The sequence below is a fragment of the Triticum aestivum genome, chromosome 1B (assembly GCF_018294505.1).
Source record: "Triticum aestivum cultivar Chinese Spring chromosome 1B, IWGSC CS RefSeq v2.1, whole genome shotgun sequence".
In the NCBI taxonomy this organism is placed as follows: Eukaryota; Viridiplantae; Streptophyta; class Magnoliopsida; order Poales; family Poaceae; genus Triticum; species Triticum aestivum.
The window spans coordinates 311,099,741-311,107,141 of record NC_057795.1 but is presented as its reverse complement, the minus strand read 5'-3'; positions in this window follow the sequence as shown (position 1 = coordinate 311,107,141).

Below are 7,401 nucleotides of genomic sequence, written 5' to 3'. Positions count from 1 at the left end.
TCACTAGGGCCAGAGTGCCATGATTTCAGATATGAACCTATTATGTTTTCATGAATATATGTGAGTTCTTGATCCTATCTTGCAAGTCAATAGTCACCTACTATGTGTTATGCTCCAGCAACCCCGAAGTGACAATAATCGAGACCACTCCCGATGATGACCGTAGTTTGAGGAGTTCATGTATTCACTAAGTGTTAATGCTTTGGTCTGGTACTCTATTAAAAGGAGGCCTTAATATCCCTTAGTTTCCAATAGTACCCCGCTGCCACGGGAGGGTAGGACAAAAGATGTCTTGCAAGTTCTTTTCCATAATCACGTATGACTATATTCGGAATACATCCCTACATTACATTGATGAACTGGAGCTAGTTCTGTCTCACCCTATGTTATAGCTGTTGCATGAGGAATCGCATCCGACATAATTATCCATCATTGATCCATTGCCTATGAGCTTTTCACATATTGATCTTTGCTTTGTTACTTTTCCGTTGCCACTATTACGATTGCTACAAAAACTGCTACTGTTACTTTTGCCACCGTTACCATTACTTCCATACTACTTTGCTACTAAATACTTTGCTGCAGATATTAAGTCTTTCAGGTGTGGTTGAATTGACAACTCAACTGCTAATACTTGAGAATATTCTTTGGCTCCCCTTGTGTCGAATCAATAAATTTGGGTTGAATACTCTACCCTCGAAAACTGTTGCAATCCCCTATACTTGTGGGTTATCAATACACGCCGTGTGCCTCAAAACTCATCGGACCGCATACATCGGTATGTATTATTTCCAGTAAGTCATTAGCTCGCTCCATTGTTACGGGGAACAGAGTTTTAGTCATCTTTCCCGTGACGCATGGTTCGCAAGTATCAAATGATTCATAATCAACTGACTCCAAAAGTCCATCCGCATGGAGTTTCTTCATGTGCTTTACACCAATATGACCTAAACGGCAGTGCCACAAGTATGTTGCACTATCATTATCAACTTTGCATCTTTTGACGTTAATATTATGAATATGTGTATTACTACGAGATTCAATAAACCATTCACATTGGGTGTATGACCATAGAAGGTTTTATTCATGTAAACATAACAACAATTATTCTCTGACTTAAATGAATAACCGTATTGCAATAAACATGATATAATCATATTCATGCTCAACGCAAGCACCAAATAACATTTATTTAGGTTCAACACTAATCCCGAAGGTAAAGGGAGTGTGCGATGGTGATCATATCAACCACGGAATAACTTCCAACACACATCGTCACCTCGCTTTTAACTAGTCTCCGCAACTCCTGTTTCGACTTACTAATCTTAGCAACTGAGCTGATATCAAATACCCAGGGGCTACTACGAACACCCGTAATGTACACACCAATAACATGTATATCAAATATACCTTTGTTCACTTTGCCATCCTTCTTATCCGCCAAGTATTTGGGGCAGTTCCGCTTCTAGTGACCATTCCCTTTGCAGTAGAAGCACTTTGTTTCGGGATTAGGTCCAGCTTTGGGCTTCTTCACGGGAGTGGCGACTTGCTTGCCATTCTTCTTGAAGTTCCCTTTCTTTCCCTTGACATTTTTCTTGAAACTAGTGGTCTTGTTTAACCATCAACACTTGATGTTCTTTCTTGATTTCTACCTTCATCGATTTCTGCATCACGAAGATCTCGGGAATCATTTTCATCATCCCTTGCATATTATAGTTCATCACGAAGTTCTAGTAGCTTGGTGATAGTGACTAGAGAACTCTGTCAATCACTCTCTTATCTGGAAGATTAACTCCCACTTGATTCAAGCGATTGTAGTACCCAGACATTCTGAGCACATGCTCACTGGCTGAGCTATTCTCCTCCATCTTGTAGGAAAAGTAGAGGTCTCATACCTCTTGACACATGCATGAGTCTGAAATACCAATTTAAGCTCTTGGAACATCTCATATGCTCTGTGGCATTCAAAACGTTTTTGAAGTCCCGGTTCTAAGCCGTAAAGCATGGTGCAGTAAACTATTAAGTAGTCATCATATCAAGCTTTGCCAAACGTTCATAATGTTTGCATCTGCTCCTGCAATAGGTTTGTCACCTAGCGGTGCATCAAGGATATAATTCTTCTGTACAGCAATGAGGATAATCCTGAGATCGTAGACCCAATCCGCATCATTGCTACTATCATTTTTCAACTTAGTTTTCTCTAGGAACATATCAAATATAGGTAGGAGATATATCACGAGCTATTGATCTACAACATAGATATGGAAAACTATCAAGACTAAGTTCATGATAAATTAAGTTCAATTGATCAAATTACTAATGAACTCCCACTTAAATAAACATCCCTCAAGTTTATCTAAGTGACACATGATCCAAATCAACTAACCCATGTCCGATCATCACGTGAGATGGGGTAGTCATCAATGGTGAACATATCTATGTTGATCATATCTACTATATGACTCATGTTCGGCCTTTCGGTCTCCAGTGTTCCAAGATCATGTCTGTACATGCTACACTCGTCAAGTTTAACCCAAGTATTTTGCATGTGCAAAACTGTCTTACACCATTTGTATGTGAATGTAGAGTCTATCACACCCGATCATCACGTGGTGTCTCGAAACGACAAACTGTAGCAACGGTGCATACTCAGGGAGAACACTTTTATCTTGAAATTAAGTGAAGGGATCATCTTATAATGCTACCGCCGTTCTAAGAAAAATAAGATGCATAAAAGATAAACATCATATGCAATCAAAATATGGCCATCATCATCTTGTGCTTTTGATCTCCATCTCCAAAGCAACGTCATGATCTCCATCGTCACCGCCTTGACACCTTGATCTCCATCGTAGTGTCGTTGCGTCGAGGTCGTCACGCCAACTATTGCTTAACTATCAGTGACGCATAGTGATAAAGTAAAGCAATTACATGGCGCTTGCACTTCATACAATAAAGAGACAACCCTAAGGCTCCTACCGGTTGTCGATATTACAAAACATGATCGTCTCGTACATCAACATATATCACATCATATCTTGACCATATCACATCACAACATGCCCTGCAAAAACAAGTTAGACGTCCTCTACTTTGTTGTTCCAAGTTCTACGTGGCTGCTTGATACGTCTCCAACGTGTCTATAATTTTTTATTGTTCCATGCTACTATATTACCCGTTTTGGATGTTTATGGGCTTTACTTTATACATTTATATCATTTTTGGGACTAACCTACTAACCGGGCCCAGCCCGAATTGCTTTTTTTTTTTGACTATTTCAGCGTTTCGAAGGAAAGGAATATCAAATGGAGTCCAAACGGAATGAAACCTCCGGGAGCGATCTTTTTGGAACAAACGCAATCCAGGAGACTTGGAGTGGACGTCAAGAAGCAGCCGAGGCGGCCACGAGGCAGGAGGGCGCGCCCCCCACCCTCATGGGGCCCTCGTGGCTCTCCTGACCTACCTCCTTCGCCTATATATATCAACGTACCCCAAAAACATCTAGGAGCACCACGAAAAACTATTTCCACCGCCACAACCTTCTGTACCCACGAGATCCCATCTTGGAGCCTTCGCCGGTGCTCTGCCGGAGGGGGAATCGACCATGGAGGGCCTCTACATCATCTCCAAGGCCTCTCCGATGAGTTGTGAGTAGTTTACCACAGACCTTCGGGTCCATAGTTATTAGCTAGATGGCTTCTTATCTCTCTTTGAATCTGAATACAAAGTTCTCCTCGATCTTCTTGGAGATCTATTCGATGTAACTCTTTTGCGGTGTGTTTGTCGAGATCCAAAGAATTGTGGGTTTATGATCAAGTTTATCTGTGAGAAATATTTGAATCTCCTCTGAATTCTTTTATGTATGATTGGTTATCTTTGCAAGTTTCTTCGAATTATCAGTTTGGTTTGGCCTACTAGATTGATCTTTCTTGCAATGAGAGAAGTGCTTAGCTTTGGGTTCAATCTTGCGGTGTCCTTTCCCAGTGGCAGCAGGGGCAACAAGGCACGTATTGTATTGTTGCCATCAACGATAAAAAGATGGGGTTTATATCATATTGCTTGAGTTTATCCCTCTCCATCATGTCATCTTTCTTAATGCGTTACTCTGTTCTTATGAACTTAATACTCTAGATGCAGGCAGGAGTCGGTCGATGTATGCAGTAATAGTTGTAGATGCAGAATCGTTTCGATCTACTTGTTGCGGACGTGATGCCTATATACATGATCATGCCTAGATAATCTCATAACTATGCACTTTTCTATCAATTGCTCGACAGTAATTTGTTCACCCACCGTAATACTTATGCTATCTTGAGAGAAGCCTCTAGTGAAACCTATGGCCCCCGGGTCTATCTTTTATCATATAAGTTTCCAATCTACTTTTATTTGCAATCTTTACTTTCCAATCTATATCATAAAAATACAAAAAAAATTATCTTATCTTATTATCTCTAACAGATCTCACTTTTGCAAGTTACCATGAAGGGATTGACAACCCCTTTATCGCGTTGGTTGCGAGGTTCCTGTTTGTTTGTGTAGGTACGAGGGACTTTTGCGGAGCCTCCTACTAGATTGATACCTTGGTTCTCAAAACTGAGGGAAATACTTACGCTACTTTGTTGCATCACCCTTTCCTCTTCAAGGGAAAACCAACGCAGTGCTCAAGAGGTAGCACTGCTACGGGCTTCTAGCAAGAACCGTTCTTACCTACGCAAAAAACACAACGGTGTTTCATCAAGTTTGCTATTTTAACCTTCTTCAAGGACCGCCTGTAGTCAAATTTGATTCAACTAAAGTAGGAGAAACTGACACCCGCCAGCCACCTTTATGCAAAACTAGTTGCATGTCTATCAGTGGAACCAGTCTCATGTGCGTGGACATGTAAGGTTGGTCCGGGCCGCTTCATCCCACAATATCTCCGAATCAAAATAAGACGTTGGTGGTAAGCCGTATGACTATCACCGCCCACAACTCTTTGTGTTCTACTCGTGCATATCATCTACGCATAGACCTGGCTCTGATGCCACTGTTGGGGAACGTTGCATGGAAAACAAAAAAAATTCCACGCACACACAATGATCTATCCATGGAGATGCATAGCAACAAGGGGGAGATTGTGTCTACATACCCTCGTAGACCATAAGAGGAAGCATTAGACAACGCGGTTGATGTAGTCGAACTTCTTCGCGATCCAACCGATCAAGTAGCGACCGTATGACACCTCCGTGTTCTGCACACGTCCAGCTCGGTGACGTCCTCGGCCTTCTTGATCCAGCAAGTTAGCGAGGTAGTAGATGAGTTCCGACAGCACGACGGTGTGGTGACGGTGATGGTGAAGTGATCTCCGCAGGGCTTCGCCTAAGCACTACGAAAATATGACCGAGGGTGTAAACGGTGGAGGGGGGCGCTGCACACGGCTAGGCAATCTGTTGTGTGCTCAGCGCCCCCTCCCACATATATATAGGTGGGAGGGAGGATGGAGTAGCCAAAGAAGGCGCCCAAGTAGGAGGAATCCTACTTGGGGTCCCTCCCAAGCCGCGCCCCCCTTTCCTTATTTGGAGTGCGGGGACAGGCAAGGGAGGGTGCCCCCCCTTTCCTTTCTCCCATGAGAGGGAAAGGCAGGAGGGGCTAGCCCTCCCCCTTTTCCTTCCCTAGGGCTGACCAAACAAGGGAGGGGGCGCACCAGACCCCTTATGGGCTGGTCTGTCCCCTCCTTTGGCCCATAAGGCCCATATTTTGTCGGGGGGTGCCCGAAACCCCTTCCAGTGACCCGATTCCTTCCCGGTACGTCCCGAAACACATCCAGTGTCCAAATACCATCGTCCTATATATAAATCTTTACCTCTCGACCATTTCGATACTCCTCTCCATGTCCATGATCTCATCCGGGACTCCGAACAACATTCGGTCACCAAAATATATAACTCATATAACACTATATCGTCAACGAACGTTAAGCGTGCTGACCCTACGGGTTCGAGAACTATGTATACATGACTGAGACACCTCTCTCATCAATAACCAATAGCAGAACTTGGCTGCCCATATTGGCTCCTACATATTCTACGAAGATCTTTATCGGTCGAACCATTATGACATCATACGTAATTCCCTTTGTCCATCGTGATGTTACTTGCCCGAGATTCGGTCGTCAGTATCTTCATACCTAGTTCAATCTCGTTACCAGCAAGTCTCTTTACTCATTCCGTAATACATCACCTTGTGACTAACTCCCTAGTCATTTGCTTGCAAATTTATGATGTGTATTTGTTGACGCTGGAACACGTCACACGAACACGTCGATGTGTATCCGCGGCGCCGAGGGAGATGCTCCGCAACTCACACCGCGGGAGGCCGACTTCCAGCGCGATACGCAAGACAGCAAGCCGGCGCTTTTGGGACCAGACGCCCCACTCGCCCGAGAGGGACCCCGTTAGGGCTCGCGGCGACGATTGGCTGCTCGAGGTCGGTCTTACCGCCCCTAGAGCCTCGTGGATTCGCAGCCTCCAATCTTGAAGAACGACGAAGAACGAGAAGAAAGATACAAGGGAAGAGATAAAAGTAGATGAACACGGAAAAATAGTACATTGATTGATCGATTGTGTGTTGTTCAATCGTCCGTCACCCCTTAGGTATATAAGAGGCGGCTGGACTTCCCGTGCAAGGAAAAAGGCTTGGATTCACGTCCAAAACCCTAGTCAAATTCGGATTGGTTTTGTCCGAACTTTCCAAAACTGTTCGGTTTAAACTGGCTGCACCTTGCGGGTCTTTTTTGTGGTGGTAAACGATCTCGGATGGAAACTAGCCCAAAAGCAATCTTGACCATTTTGACGAGACGAACAACTTTTATGTTGAACGTATATTGATCAGAGGTTATCTTGAGGGTCAAATCGGTCGCGCAAAACAGGCTATCCCTCGCGCTACCCATCAGACAGGGTGTCTGGTGGGGCGGGCCAGTTTTTGCCTCTGACAGGGCTGTATTCCGATGGCTCTAACTTTTGCATAAGAACTCGGATTGGAACAATTTTTATATAAAAATCAATCGTCTCGACGAGACGAAGACAATCCGTGTAGATATTTTTCCATTTGAGGTGGTCTTGGGGGCTCAATAAGCCAAACTGTACTCTGAATATAAAATCTTAGTACTTTGAGCATAGTTTCGGCCTTCGAGATGAAATCGGACGGCGATGACCCAAACTTCAAAGATGTTCATATCAAAAATGCGGAAATCTTTCATGAAGATCACATCCCCATTTGAGTCCATCTTAAATAAGTTCTTGACCATGCCAAAATCTGGTGTCAACACATGCCCCCCTGTTTTTCGGCAAAGCTTGTGTGCCAAAAAATAACTTGCACATAGCTTGCTCTAAGGATGATGTCAACACTTCATCAGCCATTTCG